A 26,201-nucleotide genomic window follows, 5' to 3' on the forward strand; every position below is an offset into this window, starting at 1 on the left:
GAGAGAGAGAGAGAGAGAGAGAGAGAGAGAGAGAGAGAGAGATGTGAACTTGACAGTAAATGGAAAAGTGCAGGGCTTGTTTGAGGAGGTGTCATAAACATATTATATTTACAATGAAGTAATTCAAGAGACAGTAGTATGTATATGTGTGTGGTGGGTTCTGAATCTCATTTCTATGAACAAAGTGTATTTGCTTGAGAACTAACAAAGGGGGGCTTCAGATATGACTTAACATGAAGAATGGACATTCTCTTTGATGGTGAGAGGGAGCTGAAGGGAATGAAATCCAAGAGAGAGGTATTTTGAGTGTGTAGGTATGTGTGATGCATTTGTGGGCAGTTAAATCCTTCCCTGATTCCCTCCACAGCTCCAGCCTGGCTCTTATTTGCTTTATGGTCTTCATTTTTTTTATCATAAAAATATCCTCTACTGCTCTATGGTGTTGATCCTCCTTATCCGTGTATATTTTTCTCTTACAAAAGTCCAGTTTTGAGATTTTCTTCAGAGTTCATTTGTGTTAGCCTTTTTTTCCTCTGATGTTCTGACCTCTTTTTGTTTCCTTTCTTTTCTTCTTCTCTTTTTCCTTCCTTTCCTGGAGGAGGGATTAATTATGTAAGGTTAGACACAGGTAAAGAAAGGAATGATACAGAAGGGAGGGGTCATCCAGGGTGTGAAGGAGGAAGAATTAGGGAGAAGAGAAGAGAGAGAGAAAGAGAGAAAGAGAAGTCAGACTCCTTCTGGCCTTTGCAAGGTCAGGGCTCAGACAGTGCTGTGACCTCTTTCTGTCTAGTCAAACAGTGCAGTGTTTATAAACAAAATCAGGCAGTACTCTCCTCAAACAATAGCAGGTCACTAACTTCCAGGACTTCCACAGCTCTCATGCAAAGTAATGAAGAGCCCTTATCGCTGTCCTCCCGGCACCTCACATAAGCTCATCTCCCAAACCCAAGAGCAAAAGCACATCTTCCTCAAACATACATTGCTGTTTCCTACAAGAGTATCCAATGAAAATTTTACATTCCCTAGACGGGAAGTCCTCCAAGAGACAATCCAGATGGGAAAAGATAGACCAGTAGAAAAGACAGAAAGAGAGGAAGAAAGAAATAATTGATTCCACTGAACAGGAGATAAAGTTGTGATCTGTAAAAACCTAAAAGCATCTATATGTAGTCTATAAAATGCTATACAGGCAGTATACTGAACACTAGCCAACAAATAAGATCATTTTAAAACAGGGCATTGCATCCACACAACCATCCCCATTTCTAAGACAAATGTGCAGATTTCTAGATGAAAAGCCACCACTATTGTATGTAATACCCCTAAATAGCAGACATAAAACCACTGTTAAATATTAGAATAAACAGATAACCTGTTACACAAGATGTGATATAATTAAACATCTTTAGTTACCAAAGATAACTAGTACAAACTAAATTAACACGAATTTGAAAGACAATGTTTGCCAAGGTACGTAAATGACAGCTTTACATTATATTACAACCAAAACTCCATTTCAGGAATAAATTATAAGATAGGCACGAACAGGGTGAAAGCAGAAACAATACATAAAATGATTTTCAAACTTTGCTTTAAAATGATCACCAGTGAAAATCTAAGAGAAAAAGATTAAGAAAATATACCTCAGAGCAAAAAGCTTGCCTTTTCTTCTTTGTCTATCAGTCCTCTCTTAAAGCATATGGAAAATGTTTTCAAAATGCCCACATTTGGCACATTGTCATTGCAAAGAGGGGAACGCAGTGATGCTGTTAGAGAAAATGGGAAATAAATTCAGGATTGGGTGCTGCCTCCTTCAATGCGGATTTATCTAAGTTTAATTTAATATTCCGCAATCACTGAATGATCGCATATAATTCACCAAGATTTTTAAGGGCTTTATTTAAATACCTACAGTAACAAGAGAATGAAATTTAAACCATTTCAGCCATTACTCATATTTTTGGTGTATTTTCCTATTATGAGAACTTTTAAGTGGCAACTTTTAGCAATAAAAGGAGAAACAATGAAGGTTTCAGTTTTTTTTAAAGGAGAAATGTTAAAGGAAAACATTAACTTTATTAAAATCATTCTGAACATAAAATCAAAAAGCACAAAATGGTTGTTTGTAAAACACTAAACCTTTAATCGATTTTATTGGCATTCCGATCGATTAGATAAACGGAAATCTATAGCAAACATCAAAGCATTTAAAACATTTTCTCTATCTCATTTATAAACAAAACTTTTCTTTTCAGCAGAAAAAAATGATTATCAAACGACTAACAGGAAATTCTTCAGATATCAAATTACGATAATAAAATTATTTCCACATGGAAGGGGATAATGACAATGATGATAGTAATTACAATAATGAATAATTCAACAACTCTTTGACATGTATGGAAGAACCTCAGCAAAAAAGGCGTTTGAAGGGGGGCTATTTCAAAATAAATACTTAATTTTGAAAGGGATATTTTAAAAGACAACTCAAGGGGAGTAGTAGGTGTGCCTGCAGAACTGGTGCTAATTTCCCTGCAAATGCTAAAAAAAAAAAAGTTTATTTTTCTCGGGCATTTTTTCCTCGGAGTTACTTCTGATTAGCAAAAATTAATATGTAAATAAAGTAAGAGTGAGCCCTCCTCCGCTTACAAAGTTGTGTCTGGATCTGTCTTATTGTAATAAAAGTGACTCCCAAATTATAGAGAGAAGCTAGGACTAGTGTCACCAAACCTGAAGTGAAGGGAAAGGATTGATTTGGAGATGCGAAAATTGTTCAGAGCCACGCAGCCCTCGGAGCTCGAGGCATCCAGGCATGCTGGTTGCGGCCAGGGGAAGCGTAGCTGGAACCGGTGTTCTGTTTATTTGTCAAAGAAAACCAATGAAAGTGGCTGTGAAGTAGTTGGCGGGGCGTACGATGGGGACACGCGGGGACCGCCACCCTGGCCGGCGGTGCAGCCGCTGTCCTCGCGGCCGGCCGCAGGGTGCCCGCGTGCCCGGCGCGGGGCGGGCTGCGGCACCTGGCGCCCGCTCGCTGGTCCCCCCAGCCGGGCCGCACCCCCACTGCTCCGTGGGCTCCGCCGCCTGCGTCCTGCCACGGCTGCTCCGCGGCGGCTCCCTGCAGCTGACTGCAGTCATCGCGCGCCCTCCCCAGCAGCACACACCTTTCCCTCCTTTCCTCGAACAGACTTTTGTCTTTTCTCCCCTCTGCACGCTCAGAGCCTGAACTTGTGCGCTTTTCCTTCCGCCGGAATCTCGCTCGGGCGAACCCCCAGGTCCCTGCGGTGAATCCCGGGCGCTCGGCTCGGGCCTCCCCTCCCCCACCCCGCCTGCCGTTTCTTCAGCACCGGGGTCTTCTTACCCTCGCACTTCTACCCTCGCCTCCAGACATTCCAGAGAGTTCTCATCACGCCAGAATGCGCGCGCTCTGCTCCTCCACCCCCTCGCCTTGGGGAGTGAGAGGGGATTTCGAGTTGAACTCCCGAGGGTTTTATTCTATTCTTTTAACAGCTTTACTTTCCCTTTTCTTCTTTGCGTAACCTTCACCTACCTACTAATTTATAACAGAAGCGGTTTCTTTCCCTTTCATTTCCTAGTTTACAATTTCCGTCTGGGCTAGTGCGTCGCACATGCATTTTCTGGTTTCACCAGCCCCCGCCTTGCCCGCCGCCCTTCCTGGCCACTATTTCCATTCACTTGGTTGCCTTCTAATTATACTTTCCCTTCATGGAATAAGTTAGTTTCCTCGCTTTAAAATTCTTAGTAGAACACCTCTTTACTCCTCCAAGTAGTGGATTGCCCAAAAGAGGGCCGACGCGTAGAGGGAGACGTATGGACCACGCATACCCTTTTAACACCTCTATACTTGCAGCCCAGCACCCAACCCTGGGTAATGCCTTGGTGAATAATAACGAATTCTGGAAGATTTTTCCTCCCAGAGCATACAAAGTGCTTATGAGCTATTTCTGAGTGTGTCTCAAACTCTCCACTTGCGTCCTGGTGCTTCCAGCGGTCACCATGTCCACCACCCAGCCTTTCTTCTCCTTCCCTCGCTGGCAGCCCCGACCAAGCGAAGGAGCGCAGGCTAAAGACCTCGTCCTCTTGATTCTCCTTTCTAGCTGCTGCAGCTGCCGCTGAAATTCGCTGTGGCCGCTGCCTCTTCCCGCTTTAATCCCAGACCTCCAGTCATTGGGCAGCTCCTCAGAGGCAAGAAGTCAACACCATGGCAACCCGACAAGCCTATCAAATCACCGGCTGGCGTGACAGCGGCAACACTGCAGAAGGGAATGGGCTGGGCGGCAGAGCAGAGTGGCCGCTGCGCTCTGGTACAGAGTCTGGGAGTGGACAGCGGCTGCGGGCCTCCACATCTGGCTACTCACTTGTGCCCCACTCAGCTCCCCTGTGCCCTCGCTCCTGTGTGTCCTACGGCGTCCTGGAGGAGCAAGAGGAGAAAGGCATATGGATTGGAAAAGCCCAGCAAACTTTCACACTAAAAGGAATCTAAGTCCCAGAAACTGTAAACTAAAGATGTCAAAAGTCCTAGCGCTCCTTTCCCCCATGAAACCGTGTCTCAGTAGCCAAAGAGAGTAGGTTTTTCTTTGCCAGTTCTGTCCTTTGCTTAAATAGCGTTCATGTTTTATTCTCTTCTGGAGTTTAAGAAGGCTAGAACATTTTAAAATTGCATTGTCTGCCAGCCTCATGTTCTGCAAAAATACAGGTCAACTTCATGGTGATTAGCTAGCTTGGAAGTGACCTAAATTTTACCTGGAACTGTCCTAACCTTGTTCTTTCACAAATTGTGTGTGGTATGCATAAAATGTGTGTTCTAGATCTTGATGCCACAAAAAGTAAAAACAGAGGAGACTAAAAAAAAATGTGTATGTTCCTTTCAGGCCTACCTGGCCCTTGAATTTCCTCATTTTCCTTAAGAAACTTTGAATTAGGCAGAAGGAAGAAAAAAGAATTTCATCAACATATCAACACATTCTGTTAATTGCCATTAGACAGATTGGAACGGGATTTTTATTTTCTGATTTGAAAAGCAATGTTTTTGAGGAAGACAGCGTATTTCTTACTAAATTTTATCACAAAACCTTTGACAAATACCTGTATAAGAGAGTAGAATGCTCTCATTGACCATATTTCCTCATTGATATTTTACCTTGGGATTCCTTTCTAAATTTTATGATGCCACTTTTGGATAGAATGAAAAGAGAAAACATTTAATAATGAAGTTAATGTGCCTTACTAAGGAAAGCTCATGAGTTCCAAAATCTACACTTAAGTCCAGTTCCCATAAAAACAATTCATTAAGTAATCATTTTTTATATTAGTCCAACATCTTTATGAAGAGGCTTTTGGTGTGCATTTAAATTGTACTTGGCATACCTCAGATACTAGAGAATTGGAAAGACTTCCTAAAACAGCAATCACCATAGTATGTACAGTAGGATAGAGCCAATTTTTGAGTGTGTTAAGAGAAATACAATGAAATTTTGAACTTTATTTTCTTACTTTCTCTGTATTCCATTTTTGATAGATCCCAACATTAAAACACTATATTTTCAAATTATACTTCATTATAGATAAAACCATAATAAATGACATTGGAGAAACAGATCATATTATACCAGAGACAACTTTTGGACATAATATGATTTTCCTTGAGTTGATCTCCTAATAACAATCTGGTAACATTTTCTTATCCTGTGCTACTGTGCATAGTTGCTCCATAAAGAGCTGCCAGTCACACAGAACTGAAATTTTGCTATAGTTTAATAACTACACCCTACAAATTATTGAGATTCTTAGGCATCTTTGGCTAATTCACATTGTTTGACACATGCTAATGTAAAACATAAAGAAACATAGTACTATAATTGTAAATTAAAATGCTTCTATTTAATCTGTTATCTTCTAGAACCAAGTCTGTATATGTAAAATGTTTTTAAAGAGGAGATAGATGAAATATTCAAAAAATTTCAATGCATTTGGCTTTTGGAAAAATAAGTATACCTAGGAAATAGAATAACTTTAAAAATGTACTGTTTTATTTAATAATGTTTCTTCAGTTACTGGTATATTTCAAATACTTTAGGATCTCCAATCTTATTTGTGTGTATAAATAGTGTGCTAGTCATGAATGTGCATATTGTCATTAAATATTCATCTGTATGTAATACTTCTAATTTTAAATAGTTAAAATGGGATGAAGTCAACAAATGAATACCTTTAAAGCAAAACAGATATATTGGTGTTTAAATAGGTCCTTTGAACATTTTAGCAATTGCTATTGTTTATTACAAACATGTTATTTATAGATGATTAAAATTTACAACAGTTTTGCATGTATAATACATTTATTTTTAATCATAAATTAATTTTAAAAATATCCTCAGAGATTAGACAAACCTGGCCATATGTTTAAATAGAGACTCATTTGCATGCCATAACGTGTTGTTAGGTCTATAGTCAAGCCTTGGCATTTTGCTGCTATGTTTATATGTTTAGTGTGCTTGTCATGTATGCTCTTGGAGGAAGGAAATTTCTTCCTTTTAGCTAACGAATAGGACAGTGAAAATAAATATAGTTTAAATGCTACATTTAAAAAAAATCAATGAAAGAATGCCTTGCTCATTTACAGAAGGATGAATACCATCTCCATAGAGTTCATTCTCACCCTTACCTGAGTAAGTACTTGAACTTCAAGTATGAGATGCACCTAGAGGGGTAATACATTGAGCTTAATAGGAAGACAGTTAATAACCTTTTTTCATCCTCGTGCACTATCAATCACGACTGTCACCAGTCTGCTGAATCAAAGCAAAAGTGTTCTTCACAGATGACTGATTAGAAACGCAAAATCACAAGATCCATCTTCATGGTCACTTTTATTATAGTCATTTTTAAACTGACAGCAACCTGCTCAGTTTCAGCACACTGGGCATCACAAATAGTGTCACTCAGTGCAGCTAAGCATGAGAAGAGGTTGGCTGAATTATACTTAAAAATAATTAGGCCCTCAACCCTTTGTGGAGCCCAGAAAGGGTCGTCTTCTCCCAAGTCTCCCTTCCCCCTCCATAACTTGCTTTGATTCCAGGGAATTATCAGTTGACCATTTTGAAGGGATGCAAGTTGGAGTATATTCTTGTCCTTGTTAATGGTTTTAAGAATTAGGAATGAACATGTCTACATGAGACTTACAGTGAACTTTTAGTCTTCTACTTTTTCAGAATCTTATAATAAACAGCATTGCTTTCCTTTCTCCCAGTCTAAATAGGGTTCTTCATCTACACACAAAAAAAGTAAAATGTATTTCCCAAATGGAAGATTTCAGGAAGTGAAATCTAGGAAGCAGGTATTCGGAAGTGATGTTAGAAGGCTCTCTTTCTCTATGGAGGGACTTAATAGCATCACTAGATTACTATAGCATTGGCATGGCTGAAGGTATAATTATTTAAATACATAGTATTCAAAGCAGCCAGGATACTAACTATTAGGTAACTATATACATTTTTGTCCTGTAATCCTATGTTATTCCCTTTTTCGTCCTAGAATATAGAAAATATGGCAAATTTGAAAACCAAGAAGAGATCTGTAAAAAATTTCATTAGAGATTTTTCAGTTATAGTCAAATCAAAAGATGAGAAACTTTGTTAGGAACATAGATGACTTTTTCACGTCTATTTCATCATAGCTTGTGCAGGCTTTTAGAATATTTTGTAATACAACAACAGCTGTATTTTCCTTGAGAATATTTTAAAATAAGAAGTATTAAAATGCATTGCAATTTTCATGCCCATTTTATAAACAGATAAGTTCATAGTTTTGAAAAGAAAACCCAAATATTTTTAAGTTTTGAGTATTTTTAACCAAAATGCCTTATTTTAAGTCTCCAGATACTTATGTTTTCCTTTCATCTTAAATGTTCACCTTCTTATTAGTGGTTATGCAGACGCACACACAGATTAAAAGAAAATGAGACAAAGGGTGGTGTAAGATTATCAGTGTATTTCTATGTGTAAGAGCACAGCACCTTAGTATTCACTTTTAAACGTGCTCATATTTGACCCTTAATACTCCCCAGAAAGCAATGGATTCCTTTCTCTAAGGCAGTCTCTCTCTCTCTCTCTCTCTCTCTCTCTCTCTCTCTCTCTCTCTCTCCCTCCCTCCCTCCCTCTCTCTCTCCACACACACACACACACACACACACACACTTTTATCTTTCATTTTGAATCACAAGAACATGTGCGAATATATAGTGTGTTTATGCTTTCTACAGGTGACAATAGAGGAATAAAGTTACTTTATATATAAATGTTGACATTAATTTCCTTAATCTTTTTCTCTGCTTATGTTTATTTTTCTGTAAATATAAGGATAACACATAAAACAAAGTCTTATTTAGTTATCTAATTTGATTCAATATTCTGAGCTAAATAAAATTATCTTAAGAGTGTGAATGGATATGTGTTAATTGATATTTTAAAAATATTTCCATATTAAAAGAAATTAACAGTAAAAATGCAATGCTGTATACGTAAAATTGGGATTAAATAAAATGCTTATGCACTTTAAAAGCTACAAAGTGACATGTATAACAATGTAATAATCATCTCAATGTGTTCATTTTCAGCTTAACAATGAAAGCAGAATGTCATGGCAAAATGATGTGTGTGTGTGTGTGTGTGTGTGTGTGTGTGCAGTTTTGGTACATTAAGTTCATAAATTTTAAAAGGATAATATCTTATAGAATTACTTTTCTTTTAGAGTTAGAATAGATATAAACTATTCTTTCTAAATAAGTTATATTCATCAGAATATTTATGGACAGTATTTACTTGAAATTTTTTGACTCATTGTAGAATTTGTATGACTAAAAATAAAGCAGTGAAATGGTATAATTTTTTGACATTATTCTGGTAACCTATATAATGCATCATGAAAAACTTTTATACTAATCTTTAATATACATTATATTGTAAATATGAACACTAGTAAGCCTTGTAACAATTACTGGTTTAAATATGGTTTTCTAGTATTGATGGGTGTTGAGAAGACACAATTTTTTAATTTTAATCTCAACAAAACAATGAAATGTACTTCTTTTAAAAGTTATTATGAAGCTTTGATTCCTTAAGAATTTTATATTTTAATGACATTTGAAACTAACATTCATTTAGATTGAAAATATTATTTATTTAGAAAGTCTTTAAGTAAATATTTTAGTACTTTTACTTACCTGAAATATTTGCCATGTCACTATTAGTTTTGAAAAAATAATTTATATTCATTATTTATACATATACTTTCTTCACTGGGGAACATTCTATTTCAACTCAGAATATAATGCATATAAAATATTACACAATAAATGTATTACCAGAGATTTTTATGTTTTAGTTGGTAGACACTGCTTAATACATGTAAGTATATCTTCAAAAACATTTTAAATGAATAAAGCCTCAGGATTTTGCACTCATTTTGAGCTGGAATTTGTATTTGTGCATTATAAGTACTGTCTACATACATGGACATATGCAAAATTATACCTAAGTACTGTCATATGTAGGTTATTGACTTCCTTTAAATGTTAAAATGCTGTCACATATAAATATTACAATTATCCTTGCCATACCTGCATTTATGCAGTCTGAATATGCAGTTATTGCATTTCTCTTTCCTGGAGTATGATTTTCCCTTGGTACCTGAATTGTTCTTTGTTGAATCTTTGTGATAAAAAAAGGCTGTTATATGAGTGTCAGTTTGCAATAAATGTGTGAGAAGATGTACGGTCAGCATAGACTGGCCATCTTTAGCGGTTTTTTTTTTTTTTTTCCTGAGCTGCAGAGCTCCAGCTTCCAGTGATATTTAAAGAGGATAGGAAGGAAGTAAAGGTCAAACAGAAATCACCTTTAACCTTTTATAGTCAAGAAGAGAAAAATCTTGCAGCATTTATAATAATTTGTTATATAATTTTATTTTAATTGCTTTCCTATGTTGATTTGTAAAATAATGCTATTATTTACTATCATCCTTTATTGAAATTGCTATTTCATTCATCTCTTATTTTCTAACTACAAGGTAGGGAATAGTACCCTTGAATGATTCTCAAACTAAAATTAGTATGGTCTCTACCATTCATAATCCACAAGTCTTCCTGCAACTCAGCCACTAATGCTATAAAATGTACTTTATAACAAATACAGTATTTTGATCAGAAGTCATTCTTCTTTCTGATTTCAGTTTACAAAGAAATGCGCAAGCATTTGATGACCATATTTAGGAAAATAGAATAGATATACAGAGCCTGTATTTGATAGCTTAAGGTTTTATATGTAAACCTTCTTCTATGCATTACACAATCACTGAAGAATTTTAATATGTTGCAGTTTATTTTGCAATATTTGCACAAACATTCAGGGTAGTATTATGTTATTCAGTTATTTCATTATATTGTGTTTCACATTTACATTTTCATTTGAACTTCCATGTTTTCAACATTTGGGTATCATCTCATTAGCTGTCATAAAGCAGTAGTTTAAGGAGGGGTGATCCTGAAGTGTAAACACTGCTAGAATTTTACAGCATTTCTACAGAAGAGCAGGAAAGAGGGGGCCAGCATTACTTTACCCTAAACATTTCCCTGTTATGATTATAAGAAAAGATCACATGCTGCAGCAATGTTTTTCATATGTGATCATTCTTTAGAATTATTTTCAAAGTCAACTGTTCTTAGACCTTATTTTCATCTCCAAAAAGCATTAAGTTTTGCTTCTTTGTAAAATATTTCTTCATAGCATATCTTAGTTTAATTCACTTTTAGCAAAAGAAACACCCAAGCTCAATCTGGAGACCTCCTTCCAACATAATTTAGCTGGACCTTTTCTTAGTAAAGGTTTTCTGGTTTTCATTTTCACTTCATATTCTCAAATAAAAGATCCTTTGTTGTCTACCATTTGATTGGACTTAATGAAAAACACTCCATTTTAACTTAACAGTATTTCCTTTTGAATTTATTATATTTAAGAACGCTGTCAAAAATCAAACATTTAATCTCAGGTTTTTATATTTCAAAATATATTACTATCACATGGCTCAGTGAGGTGATGTAAAAAGTATACTGAAAAGATTTCAAACAGAAAAGCAAAAGCGAAAAAACCCGACTTCATTTTAATATGAAACTAAATACTATGGCTAATGTGCAGATTGGGTACAGCAGCTGACTGTAAAGACTACCATGTGACAGGGTGCCAACAGCGGGATTGTGCAGTATTGACTAAATGAGGTTCACTGATTTGTATTGAGGCTAATATCTTCTTTAAACAATTCCGTGTAAATTGTGCGTATAAAGTCATTGGAAGCTATTTCTCAGGACAGCCTCGCTGGCTAGCTACCTGCTGGAGTGAGGGAGATAATCAATAGGAAGAAATAGAGCTGAGCATGAGCCTGGGAAGCTGCGGAGCAGTTAATGCTGATAAAAGTAGATGATGTCAATATTTGGGAAGAGCACAACTCAAGGATAATAGACAAAAGAGAAGTGCATAAGTTGTACAGTGTTCAAACGGGGGCAAAATTAAAACCTAAGCAGCAGATGATGCCCTGGGCTGCAAAAGACATTATTTATTACAAGTATTGTTAAATTTCTGCTGAAATCCAAATGGAAGGGCACGATGTTATAGGAAACACACACATAACTTTCACAAGAAGCTTAAATACTCCTTTGCATTTCAATGGTCAGTAGATTTCTGCTGATGAGTGATTAAAAGAAATTCTGTTCAAAACATTTGGGAGATATATTTTACATGTCTTATTGGGAATTATTTCAAAAAAATTCTTTAAATAACTTCCAGAATATAAAAAAAATAAAATAACATCTAAAAAAGAAAATGAAAATAGGTTGTCAGTCAAAGGGTGACACTAAAAACATAAACAAATCTAACTTTTTGCATATATTTGTAATTATAGCAGACACCTTATTTTTTAAAGATAGCGGACGTATTGGAAGTGAGGTAATAGTATATTTTTACTAATTTAATACTGAAAATCGGTTTCCCTCTTGCTGTCAGGTGATGAAATTTTGCTCTTGTGTGCTGATCTTTCTGTTGATGTATTATGACATAGTCTGTCAACATGAGCAGATATGTGAAAGGAGATTGGATGACTGAGAGGTGCAACCTGCGTAGAGTTCTTCTTGAATTTTAAACATGCTACAATGTTTGGGTACAACAAGTAAAACTGTGCTTGCTCTAAACTGCTGTATTTTTATATAATTTAAGCCCAAGGAAAACAGGTGGACCATGACAAGTTTCAAAACCTGAATAAGTGAAGCAATTCTAAAGCATGTTTTCCAAAATATCTTTTCTAAAGCTCTTTCATGTCATAGTATAATTCCTTAGAAAACAATGAAGGCACATTTGCAAAATATAAGTTTTCTATACAAGAAGCTGAAAAACAGTCATGCACACGTGGTTAAATATAGCCATTTTCTCCCAAATTAAACAATTCTACAACTATTCTATGCTGTCACAGATGTTTTTATTGTTTGCTATTAGATATCTGGATTATATCAAAAACAAGATTCTAAGATTAGGTAGAGAATGAAGCCTGAGAGTTTTACTTAAAAGCAAGCTAATAAACATTATTAGAAAAGCAAGTATATGTACTTATGACCTTACCTTTTGAACATATTTTACCTATAAAATACAGAACTAAATAAACCTTACTCCTGCTTTGCATTTTATGCTTTTATTTTGAAAATAACTATGTTGAGATTTTTTTTAGCTTCAGCCAATATTAAGATCATTACTATGTATTAGGATTACTAATCCAACACACTAGATAATAAAGATAATAACTTTGTATTCCAGATATATAATCTTGGTAAACTTTCCTTCAAATAAAAATTTGCTTTGAAAAATTGGTAGTCTGTTGTCATACATCCCATCTTTTTATCTTAAAGAGAAAGAAAAGGTCCTTATTTTTACTGAATTCTAAATAAGGCTTCATTTCAAATAAAAGTATGAATTTTGATTTAGGGACATGAGAAAAAAATCTTTTAAGATCTATACTTCAACTAATTTGTTAATCTTGTGCCACTTTCAGCATTTGTCACACATATAGACCAGGAAATTGGCTCCATCTCATTCCAGCTCTGTATTGAATTAAAAACCTCTACTGCAAAGAAGAGCGTGATGTGGGGAAAGAATAAATTTAGTTCTTTCTTTAGCAATGCACATACATTTCCATACATTTCACATCCTAAGGGAGCCTATGAATGCATTCGATAAATACAAGACTATAAAGCATAATTCGAGAAAAGGGAAAGGCTTACCATAGTTTCTTGTTTTAACATGCCATTTAAAGGCTGAATAATGAAATTAAATATTTTTATACGTTTGCTTTACTTTTTTTTAACAGTTCATTATTAGGAATAAATCTTAAGCTATGAATTTTAGTTGTTCATTGCACTTGGTTAATGTTAACAGGTTTAGGTCAAAACAAATTAGACGTCGGCTGTGGTAAATTGAGAAAGATGTTTTATGCCATTTGAATCTAGTTCACCAAGTGCATGCTGGCTAATCTAGTGGCCAATGTAAGCAGAACACATACACGTATACTTAAAAGGAGCATGCGTCCCTGTCTTAGGTGTCTAGGCTCACAGAAATGGTGGTTTTCAATAAAGCAAAACAATCAAGAAGTAACTTTTAAAATGATGAGTGCATTTCCAGTAAGATTTTATTAAAAGGAAATATATCCCACAGGTGACAGAGATTTCTGGCTGGAAGACAGACGCACTCTGTGTGGAGTTCACTATACTTTCAAGTGTTTGAGTCGGTGACTGCGTGACTGCGTTCTGAGGAGACAGTGTGGTGTGGTAGATTTATGACGGCCTCACAGAAACAGAGCTAGCAAAGATTATGGCATACTTGTTTAGAAAAATGGTGAACTGAAGGTTCCTGATTTACACTGACATATATCTAGTGAAACCTTAGTTTGCAAATTGCCTTCAGGAGTCATCTTTTATTAAGTGTTTGATAGGTACTGAGATGTACATATCTCTTTTAAAACAAATTGACTACTCCGATGCTATAATTCCAAGGATTCTGTTTAACATCTTTTAAGTTAAAATTATTTTATTTATGTATTTATATTTTCTAAACATCTTAAAAATTAATATCCAGTAACATAACCACAAGATGGCAAGAATTAAATTGTATCATATTTCAAAAGTTAAAGGACCATTTTCAGTATAAAATTTTGAAGAAGTCCAAATAAATTGACATCTGAATAGGTCCTTAAATTTACTCAGAAATATTTATATTCTTATCATGGCCAAAGAAATAAAGTTTAGAAGCCTGTCTTTACTGGTGTTTTACAAACCCATCACTCCTTTGTCTCTTCTCCTTTTTAAGTGTTTAATCCCATGGTCCGTTATTTGAAGAATGTAGCTGTGTCTACCTCAGATTTTAGGGCCAGTGAAGATGCTCCTTAATTTGCTTCAGAACTGAACCGATGAACAAATATGCTTATAGATGTTTTCCTGTGGGGAGTATTACTATCAGAAATGACAGGATGAATGGCACAAGCTTGCAATCATTCTGCCACGCATTTCTGTTTCTTGTGAACTAGTGTTCTTGCTGCCTTCTTCTTCCTTTTTATAAAAGCCACTCACAAGTCTGTTAGGAGGACCACAAATTGTTTTTCCAAATCCACATACCATTTTACCTTCCTTCACTTAATCTAAGAAATAAATGTTTGGGGAAAGATGAGGATGTTAGATAAGTAGATAACACAGCTTCGCAATTGCCAAAGCCACAGCCCTTTTAAAATCCTCATTCTTTTGATTCGATTATTCTTGTATTTTATAGCTTAGGAGTTTAGACGCCTAATCCTGGTATTGTATAAAGTGAGTGTTCCTCTAAGTCACACTTATGAATTATTGTGTGCCCCAACTGCTGCAGGGCATAAAATTTCTCTAACAGACAGCAGCTGACAAATTGGGAGAATGTGGCTGACAGTGTCAGATAACTTTTAACTCTAGTGTAACTTTTGGAAAATATCTTTTGGTCTCTTTTTCAGAGATTTGGTAGGCACAAATGGAAAATGATGAAGCACGTATGTCCGCAGTTGGCCTGTTCCCCTTGCTGTGGCCGTGTCTACATCTCCATCTCCTCCCAGAGCCTCATGGGGCCTTAGGTGGGGCTTTCTGGAAGTGGCTGGACCTAGGTTGTGTGCCGCTGCAATAAAGGATGCCCCACTCTGGGTGTGAAGGCTACGGCAGGTAGCCAGGGTGGAATGTAAGGGACAGAAAAAGGGCTTGCTATTTTCTGCTGCCTGCTGCTGCTGCCACTTTCTGCCTGCTCTGCCACCCCATGGACTGTTTCTCTGCTGTAGTGCCCCGCTGCCATGCCACCCTGCCTTAGTGCCAGTTGACTATGCATGGAAGTCTCTACAAACTGTGAGCTACCATAAGCTTTTCCTCCTTTAACTTTAGATGTTCTGTTTTTTGTCTTTAGCAATGAGAAAATTACCTAAGACATTCTGCATCATAGTACTGGATTCCTTCCTTCTTTCCTTTCTTCATTTCTTTCAGTGTTGAAATAAAAACACTTAATTTGATCTTTTCCCTCTTGATGCATGTATAATTGGACAGTATAGTATTATTAACTACAAGCATTGAATAACACTGTTATGCATTTCTATTTTGCATAACTGAATATACCCATTGAATAGCAGTTTTTCATTTCTCCCTTATTCCAGCCCCGGCAACCACCATTCTCCTCCTTCCTTACCCACTTTCGATAAGTAGAAGCATGTAGTGTTTGTCCCTCTCTGTTTGTGCAATTTACTTGGCTTAATGTCCTCCAGGTTCACCAGGATGGATAGCTTTCTGTGTCTAGTCATTGTCTTTCTCTTCATTCCAGAATCACAGAAAAGTGGGTTCACTGGATGGTTTAGTGTGAAACAAAATTGCTCATTTACTAGAGGCTGAGGGCAAAAAGTCAAAATAGCAAGACTGATTAATTCTTATAGGAAACTAGTACAATAAGGCTGTTAGCCACTGTTTCAGTTATTGCTGACTGTTAAGAAACAAAGGAAAGGTTGACAGCGTGCTTCCTGTGTGCCAGGCACAGTGATGCACACTTCCCTTTCATTGTCACGTCCATGCACAGAGCTCCCTACCGAGGAGGTGTTGTTTTCATCCACACTTTACAGATGAAGAAGAAATTAAGGCACAGAGAGGTTCAGTAATTTGTGCAGGTTTATAGAGCAGAGAAGTACTAAAGATGGGGTTTGGGCTTCCATTTGAACAGTCCTGCTGCTTTTCTGATAGTCACTTAGGAAAAAAAAATGTCCTTGTCTTGAAATCCAGGCGGGTAAAAGTGTACTCCTTTTGAGTGGAGGAGAGACAGCTAGCGAATAAATAAGGAGGAAACTATCGTTGGCCGGGCCTGCTGACTTTGAGTATTTGGTTCTGAAGAATATGAACCCAAGACAGATGACCCAGAGTTGAATGACAATGGCAGAAAGGGTTGTCGCTGAGACTCTCCTTGTACTAGTGTTACTTCTAGACACCCCTCGAGACCCAGTGGATGAACTTTATGATGGGTTTTCACAAGATAAACCAATTTAATAAAGGCCACATATTCCATGTGAAAATGTCTGTTTGGGATTATATTTTTTCTGTAATATTAGTAAGAGTTATTTGTATCATTTCTAGGACATCATATTTTATTTCTGGTTGTTGCATCTTATACCATTGTATAAGACCAAGTATAAACTCATAACACTTGAGGAAAATTTATTGTTTTTTACTTTTAACAAGATTTAGGGGCCAGCCAGATAGCTCAGTGAATTAAAGTGCCCTGGTCCCTAGGCAGACGCAGGGACCAGGGTTCAATCCCCTGCGTGCCATGCCAGCCCCACCCCTGGGGCGCAGAGACAGTGATTGAGACTGGGCATAGTGGCACGTGCCTGTAATTTCAGTGCTTCAGAGGCTGAAAACAGAAGAATCACTACGGGTCTGATCTGCGTAGTGAGACCCTGTAGACTCTGCACTAAATACATGAAAAAAAAAAAGATTGTGTTTAAAAAAAGGATTTAGTGGTTTGTTAGAGCATAGTTTTCTGTTCTTTCACCAATAATTGCTATTATTGTTTCTAATGTATTCATTTTTACTCAAAAATGTTTGATTAAAATTTATTTGTTTCAATGACTAATACCAATTGAAAAAATTGGTCACAACCACAAGTCAAATCCTATTGCACTCTTCATATATTTTGTGTGGAGGTACTACAAATATTTTGCTTCAAAAAAGGCATTGTGCAATTTATTTACATATAGAAAATGCTTTTAAAATAGTAAGTGCTCAATACAATTTAAATGAAGAAACAAATATTTGCTTTGATGAGAATATGATTTTGAAGAACTAGAGGCCTTTGATCCCAGCACTGGTCATTCAGAGTTGTTCAAAATGACTCTTGCCTGGCCCCAGGCAGCCAAGAAGACAGGAATGTAGGCAAATGCAGCTTCAGGGCACCTACTACAGTGGAAATAGAATGAGAGTTATACCATAGCACTAAGCAAAAAGGTAGAACAAGGTATGTTCAAGTAAGAATGAGAAAGTCAAGAAAAGGGTGAGCTTTCTAGTTCTGGTGGATGTGCTACTGCGAGTCGGCAGCTAGACAGCTAGAAGAGCTGTTGACTAGACCGGTTATTAATGTCTTTCGGTTTGTTTCTTCTTTTCTACAAAATGAGTGCTATAGTAACAAGGAGAGAGGTACCTCTAATTATTCTGTGAAATAACACTAGACTTGGGATGGTGTAAAGTCTCAATAAATATTATCTATCACTATGAATTTATAGAGGATTCGGGGCCTCTAAGTGTATATGTGTTGGTTACTTTAAGAACTATTTTTGAGATAAATGCTAATGTGTAGTATTGCCCACAAAATCTCTTATTTTGAGGATTATCCTAGGAATAAAGCTAGAATCAAATATGAGGGAACTCTTTTAAAGGAAGAGATATAACATAAAATACTATTATACTAATACTGATTTTATAAATTTGTAACCTCTTGACTCTATACATCTTAAATGTATAGAATCTTAGTTTTATATGTAACATACTTGATGAGCAAACTTAAAACGAAATAGAATTTTCTTTTCATAATTGGCACGAGATTCACAGAAACAGTATTTCAATATACAGCTCACAATGTTGATGCGAGAGTATTAAGTGAAATACTGTCTTTATCTTTACAAACCTTATATAAGAAAACTTAATTTGTTAAACTTGATTAGAGAAGGCAAAGGTGGGTATTTAATTTATGTTTGGTATTATCGAGAATACCGTGCTGTGTATCAAAGCTACTTAAACTCAGCATTTGTTAGTACTGTACATGTACATATGTTTATCTATATATGTCTATTTATGAAATCTGAAAACAATTCAAAGTCCCCCCCATACCATTGCCTATTCGTAAAAAAAGAAACAGTACTTTCTTTGCTCACCCTTAGGCGAAGTTACTATATCCATAAAGGAACAATTACGTAGATGCATAAAATGACAGCCAAGATTATGTAATCCAATCATTTAACCAGTGAAATTGCTTGTTAATAATGAAATCTATCAAAAGAAGCAATGCTTATGTTTTCTGTATTCTTCCATTTTAAGTTTTCCATTTTCCTTCAAAGTGTGCTGGGGGTGCCATATATAATTTCAGAAAAGAAAAAGAAAGAAGTTTCACCCTTTAATACTGACAAGAATAGCAAATATGTCCTCCCTTCCTTGTCCTTTGGCTTGGGTGACTTGTGCCCTGGTGTATGACCACAAGGCACACCTCTCTGTTGACAGTTACAAGCGAAGGATAGATGCCTTCGTGCGCTGTGTGCACTGTCCCTAAGCCAAGATATTCAGAGTGATTTAGGCAGCAAAAAGATAGCTTTGCAGCACAATGACAGCCATCCTGCTAGGTACTTGGGTGAAAAAACAGAAAGAAAACCCATGAGCATGCCCAAAACTTCAACCAGAGTTGTTTGCGGATGGAAAGAATTAGAAGAAAATTAATTCACCCCTCTCATCTGACTGTTCCTGGCATATCATTACTAAGGACTTCCTAACTGCCAGATATGAGGCTATTCTCACACTAAGTAATTATGTTAAAATTAAACTGAATTTCGTAGTTGAAGTCTATTTTTTTTCTTAGACAAGCTATTATCTTCTACAACTTGGTATTAATGATGAAGGCCTACCCGCCTGCCATCTATCCTAGATGAAATTTGGAGGAAATTCTGATTCCTTAGCTTAACATCGATGTTCAGTCTGCTGAGGCAAACAGAACTTGAACAGATCCACGGTGCTAACTACTTTAAATGGTGACTATCTGTGTGTACTTTTGTCACAGAATTAGGTGAAATATTTCCCAAATCTTTTGGAAATAACTTGTTTTAATCCCAACTAGACCAAGATTAGAATATGCTAAAAAGGTACTAACAAGACAAAGAAAAATTGCCACCTGATAGGAAAAAAGAGTATATGAGCTGAGTTTTGTTAATCTTGGTTTATTCTCTAGCAGATTTTACTCAGTCACATAGTTCTCTGCGCCTAGAGGGACATGAAATATTGACTGTAGAACTGAAGGCTCAGAGCCTGGGCAACCCTGGAAATTCTGCATAGTATATTAGGGTGAGAGGAACATTGCCTTACTGTAACAAACTGGCAAAGTTGCCTACAACAGTTAAACCAAGAGGTGCAATTTGATGGATGAATGTTATAACTTTAGCTGATTTCCTCCCTATTGCAATTTTTATTTATTTCTTATGGCTAGATTTAGTCTATGATAGCCATAGTACTATGAAATTTCAGGCTTTTTTCAAAACTTTTGCTATTATAGAATCAAACTTTTAAATACTGGAAATTTGACGATAACAGAAATGTCCACTTGTACAGAAACTGTGAAATAAATCATTAAATGGATTTAAAATTGAGAACTATATACCACTAAAATTAATTATGATGATATTTTCTAATGGTTTAAAATGAGAAATAAAGCAAAAGCCATGATTCACACATTTATGAGCTCAACAATTAAAATTTTGCATATGTAAGAAAAGGCTTAGCAAGGAAATGTTACACAAATTTTCCCTGTGGATAATTCTGGTCAGTGACATCATGAGTGATTGTCATTCATTCTTTTCTTTGTGGTTCTTAATTTTTTTCTCATGATCATGTGATATTTTAGAATCAGAAAATAGAATTTAAGAAAAACCAGTTAAATCTGCAGTGAGAGGCTATGTGCCTAGTTTTAATAAATTTTATTTGAATCAAGCAAATGAATATTTTTAGACTTTAGAAAGATGTTTCTACTTTCTTCTTTGGCTTTTGTGCTTTTACCAAATCGAATAGATACTGAGTATATCAGTAATAGCGTTAAGGCAAATTAAGAGAAAAAAAATTACTGAAGCAAGTTATTTTAAATTGCATTTCTTGAATTAGACTATATCATGATAGCACTCTCTGTTCAATTTCAAATTACTAAAAGTATTCACTGAATTACATATAGTATCGTTAGCTACATTTGAGTTTTTTTCTTTTTCTTTTGAGCTGTTTTCTTTACAAGAAGTCTTTATACAGCATTAGTATTTGCTGAACATATCCTCCTGAAGTTGCATTATTTCTATTTTACATTGTTTCTTTTCAGCAGTTTTTAAATGAACAAATTCGTCAATGTTTTCCTTTTTTATGATTTTAAATTTTAAAAGTTGTTTGCTTTTCAATCTTCCAAAAGTATTAAATTGTTTTTTGGTAGTTTTACAGTTGTTTGGTGTCCAGGAGGTACAAGGTCTTACTATGTAGATCAGATTCATAGCGATCCTCCTGTTTTCAGCCTCCCAAGCGATGGGATTACAGGCCCACGGCCCACACTCAGTCTCAATCACTGTCTCAGCATGCTGGGGGTGGGGCCGGTGCGGCACACTCGGGATCAATCCCCGGCTGCTGCGCTCTGCTGAAGCAGGAACTTTAGTCCACTAAGCTGTCTGGCCAGCCCTCTATTCTAGAGTTTTTAACTGAGTATTTTAGAATCACTGTTATAGAATATTATAGTAGTCTATATTTTTCAAATAATAATAATGCCAGCATAATTTACACATTATTTGGTGCTTTCATTAACTGTGCATATATATTCATATATGCTATCTCTTTTTATATTCACATATACTTAAGCCCACGTATAGTATAATATTATCTTAAACTTTTACTATTGTAGATTGTACATCTGTCTAGAAATTTTTATATTTAGTTATAATACCATACATTTTAAGTTAACATTGCTTTATTCTTTTTTAATCATTTATTTATTTATTTATTTGATACAGGGTCTCGCTACACAGGATGGACTGCAGTGGTCCTCCTGTCTCAGCCTCCCTAGCACTGGGATTACAAACTGTGCCACCATGCCCCATTTCTGTGGCCAGCAGGGTGTGCCCAGAGTTCTGGGGATGGCACAGCATGAAGTGCCAGAGATGGAACCTGGGTCCTGTGTTTCCCAAGCAGTTACTTAGACCATTGAGCTATCTCCCCAGTCCTAGTGCTTTAATCTTAACGAATTGCAACATTATATGTTAGTGCACATTCATTTTCCCCTTTTCATATATTCTAAACTGTTCTTGTCTGTTTGCTTTTCTAAATTAACTTTACAACAGTTTCTGTCATGCTTCAAGGAAGAAAATCATTGGTAATATTTGACATTTAGAACAATGTTAAATATACAAATTAATTTATAAAATCGGATAACTTCATAATTTATTTGGATTTTTCTGAATCATCTGACACTTACCGAATTTTTTGATAATTCCCCAGGAAGGGTTGAAGGAAACATAATTCTCAACTCACCTGATTTCTCCCTTCCCTCAGAAATATGCTCTACTTACCTTCCCTGTGTTTTCATAGTTACAGATAATGTTCTGTCATTCCACAGTTTGTGAGACCCTTCTCCAAAATGTTAAGATTTTATCCTTTTCTTTTTTAAAAAAAAATGTATTTTGTTGTCGCAAAGTCTCACTATGCAGTTCTGACTCATGGTGATCCTCCTGGTTTCAGCCATCCCAGCTCTGGGATTACAGGTGTGGGCCACTACGCCCCCACTCTGGCCAGCCCAGCCTGCCCTGGGGGTGGAGCTGGCAGGTTCTGTGGTGCCAGGGATAGAACCATGGTCCCCGCGCTTGCCTAAGCAGGAGCGTTAGTCCGCTGAACTATCTTGCCGACCCCAAGAATTTAACCTAATTTAACTTCCTTAGATTAATAAGCACCTTGAAGGAAGGCATTAAACTTCAAAGCTGTTCTTCATGATTTCTTCACACCTGAGATTCAACTTTGAAATCTCGAAATCTCAATTTTGAAAGAAGGATGTTGAATACAAAGACATAATTAACATCTAGGCTACAGATAAATTTTTTAAAAAGTCTGGTCTGATTCATAAATAATCATAAAGAATCATGAAGAATCAGTGACTGTGGAGATAACTGTTTAGGGTCGTTGCAGAAAATGTTTTCCTTGCTGCAGTTTTGTGTGATTTGTACAACAGGAACTCACATTTGACCCATAGTGCCAGCTCATGACTCAGTTCCTAGTATTCCTTTTAACACTGTTAAGATGTCTGATATCTAGTTCTTTGTATCTTAGGCCCAATCTACATCTCAGTACATTTTCTCAGAAGCACGACTGTCAGTGGCTTTCTCTACATCATTCACCCTCCATTGTGCAACATACATACTTTGTGCCAAGCATGGTTTGTGTCTGTTGCAAATATTTCATTTATTCATCAGAATAAGTCTGGAAAGTACATATTATTCTACATTGACACCTAATTTTTCTAAGATTCTTGTTCCAAATATCCATCAAAACATGAAGTTTTCTGTCTAGATGATATCTAGATGATATCCACAGTCCTGTTTAATTCTAGAACCTGCAGCCCCTCATTGGATCCTTGCTGGTACTCTCAACTGGCTTGCAAGGGGAGCTTGGGGTGAAATTGTGTACTTCCTGTGGTCAGTACCTAAAAATAATTTGGATGTCTGCTCTTACTCCCCACAGCACTGCTAGTAGTCTGTTACTTCATTTTTCTGTTTATCTATTTGTTTATTCACCCAATTTGAACTTTGATTCTGACATGTTTGTCAAGAATGAACATAAAGATTTTATTATTATTTGAAGGCTTATAAAAATGACTGCCATGGGAAGCTAGATTTCTAGAAGCAGTCTCTTAAAATCAGTGTTAATACTAATGTAGGCAATGTGACTTTTTTTTCTTAGTGTTGATAGCCAAAGATTTTGGTCAAAATGATTACAATTTAGAGGAAGATCTTTTACTACTACATATCCACAAACTGAAACTTCGAACTCTTACTTTATGCAAGAGCTACTAGACAAATCAAATCAAAAGACAGGGAAACGGTGCACCATTGAAACAAACCATAACTTTACTAATGAATTAATAAATCTTTAAAACCATGTGGATACTATTATTTCAAAAGACTTATGTTACCCGATTTGTCATCCTACCTATTCAGAGTGAAAAAAATCTTCCATCAGTCAAAGTGCCTAAGAAAAGTCTACATTATAATTTTCTCTCTAGTTTCATGATATCAGTACTTAGGAAGAATGGGAAAACTTTATAATGTCTATAGAGCAGATGTGACCTTTCAAAAAACCTGGTAGCATCTTTATTGATAGACTGAAATGATTAGCTTCAAGTTTAACAAAATTCAGGTATGATAAATTTAATTTTTGGGCAGGAATATTTAAAAAATTGTGGATCATAAACAATGTGCCATGGAACCCTTGACTATTTTCTGCCAAAAGGGACTGTGTTTGCCAAAACCTGAATTTTCAAGATTCAAAGAATTTTACTAAAAAGCAAAGGCTCTGCATTCCCTTTTTAGAAATTATGAATAAATAAATTTAAGAAAAGTGCAATTCTTCTGTACGAAAGTATACCGTGTAGGAAGAAGGAGGCAAGCTGTGTCATTATATTCACCTTTAGCAAATGGAGCTCTTCTGATATACTCATTTTGATGTTGAGTTTAGATAATAAGTGAGGAAATATTTCTATGAAGTAACAGAAAAATCATTAGTTTGAAATAGAGCTCCCAGAAGAAAATGGGACAAAAACAGGAGAGGAAAACAGACACAAACCTTTCATGAACAAAGAATCACACAGATGTTTGTCCTAGTTTACCAAATTTCAACAGCAGTTCTTTTACTGAGATAATTATTATTAGAATTTTTGGTTAAAAATTATGCTGCATTTTTCCTAATGCTTTCATCATTTACATTGTATTGGATACTATATCTCAACAGGATGGAACCAGCTGAAATCTATGTGAATACTGCCTCATGGATGGCCATGCGAATGTGCTATTAACTGAATCGAGTCCTGTGTAGATTTCATTACACCAACACATACAGAAAACAATTTCCGAAGTAACTCTCACAATCATTTTGAATAATTAAACCTCTACTAAATAGCAAAGACAATCATTACTGATTGCTTTAACCCACAAATTCTGGGCTCTCTTTTCCTTGCCTTGAAAAATTCCCCATTTTTTGGATGCAAATCAGTCCAGGAGTGAGTGTGGGTAGGTGTTTTCTCTGTAGTGGGAAACAAAATAATGTGTTTGCCTGACTTAGCGTCTCCATTACAGATGCCAGAGATAATGATCTGACTTACAGATACAAGCAAGTGCTCTTTAATTGTCCACTTAGCTGTTGCTCTCAGATTTCTCTTAGCTTTTATGGGGTTAGTCAGCAACACTGAAAAATGAAAATACAATGAAAAAGGGAACTGTAGAGCAAGCAGTTGCTAATATACTGGTCCCATAGTTTAAACATGGACAGACAGACAGATAGACATAGAGAAAAGGAGAATAACAGAACTGAAGACCTTTGTATAAACTAATGAGAGTAAGAAAGCTGGGACAAGTGATGAAGAATTTAGTGGATAGTCGTGCTCCAGTGACAAAATCATCACGAGCTAAAATTGGCCAAGTATAATGGAAGGAAGAAAAAAATGGCATGAAACAGGCTCCTGTAAAGTCTTTCTGTTATTAACCTTACAGGTAGTATCAAAATGTACAGGTAGATTCTAAATATTATGGAACTGTAAAGTCATTTCAATTTTAACATTGACGGTACTTTATATTTACTGTTTATGGTTTTGCAGTGGAACTATATTTACATCATAGATGGAAAGTCGAAAGCACATGTTGTTTTGTCTTATGTGTTTTTTCCTTTTCAGCAGAAATACAATGATACTATGAATTTTATGAGACTTATGAGCAAACTCAATACATTCATCTATGCAGTCTATTGATGGGAAATAGCATCAGGTATATCAGTTTCAACACTGACAAGCAAAAGAAAAATGTGATTCAAAGAAGAGATGAACTCAATTGGTAAGAAAATATTTGTTTTATACATTTCTAAAATAAATGTAAATGCCATACTTTAAAAATGTCAAACATGAGAACATATTCTTATTTTTGTCCGAAGCCACAGCACATTCATATTTGAGAATGAACACCTTCGTGTTTGAGAAAGATGCATTTGCATGGATATTTAAATTGCCTTCTGTGTACTTAAAAAGTAAAATTTAGGTGTCACTGCAAAAACAACACTTCTGGTATTTTGAGCTCTGCATTAGGAAGCTGTCAACCTCTTGAAGACCAAAATCATGTTTGGTCTACATTTTCATTGTTTTTTGAACTCACTTGGTCATATTCTTACTTTCTATATAGACATAGCCTAGATTTATAGGTACTATGCTTATTTTAATTTCTAAATTCAAATTATATCATCAGAAATATGTGCCAACTCGTCAAGGTTTTCTTTTATAAGATATTTTTTTCTTTAGAATAGATTTAGTTTCATAGCAAACTGAGTAAAAGGTATAACAAGAAATACTTCCCCCCATACAGTCTTCCCACACTCAGGCGTCTCTGTTCCCAATTTGAACATCCTCCTCCAAGCCACACATTTGTTATAATTAATAAACCTACATTGACACATCATTGTCACCTCAAATCCATACTTTACGTTAGGGTTCACTTTTGGTGTGCATCGTATGGGTTTGAACAAATTTATAAACATATACATTCACTATTATAGCATAATACAGAGTAGTTTTACTGCCCTAAACGTC

General features: G+C 35.8%; 1 long non-coding RNA gene across 1 annotated transcript in view; it reads left to right on the top strand.

Annotated features, from left to right (window-relative positions):
• The window catches only part of LOC111813990, a 73,636-nt gene that overhangs the window by 6,231 nt on the left and 41,204 nt on the right, over positions 1-26,201 (top strand). Inside the window, exon 2 of the long non-coding RNA XR_002819086.1 lies at positions 25,302-25,455. This is a non-coding gene — a long non-coding RNA (uncharacterized LOC111813990). The remainder of the gene's footprint in view (positions 1-25,301; positions 25,456-26,201) is intronic.

The sequence above is a fragment of the Octodon degus genome, unplaced genomic scaffold (genome assembly GCF_000260255.1).
Source record: "Octodon degus isolate 3935 unplaced genomic scaffold, OctDeg1.0 scaffold00252, whole genome shotgun sequence".
In the NCBI taxonomy this organism is placed as follows: domain Eukaryota; kingdom Metazoa; phylum Chordata; class Mammalia; order Rodentia; family Octodontidae; genus Octodon; species Octodon degus.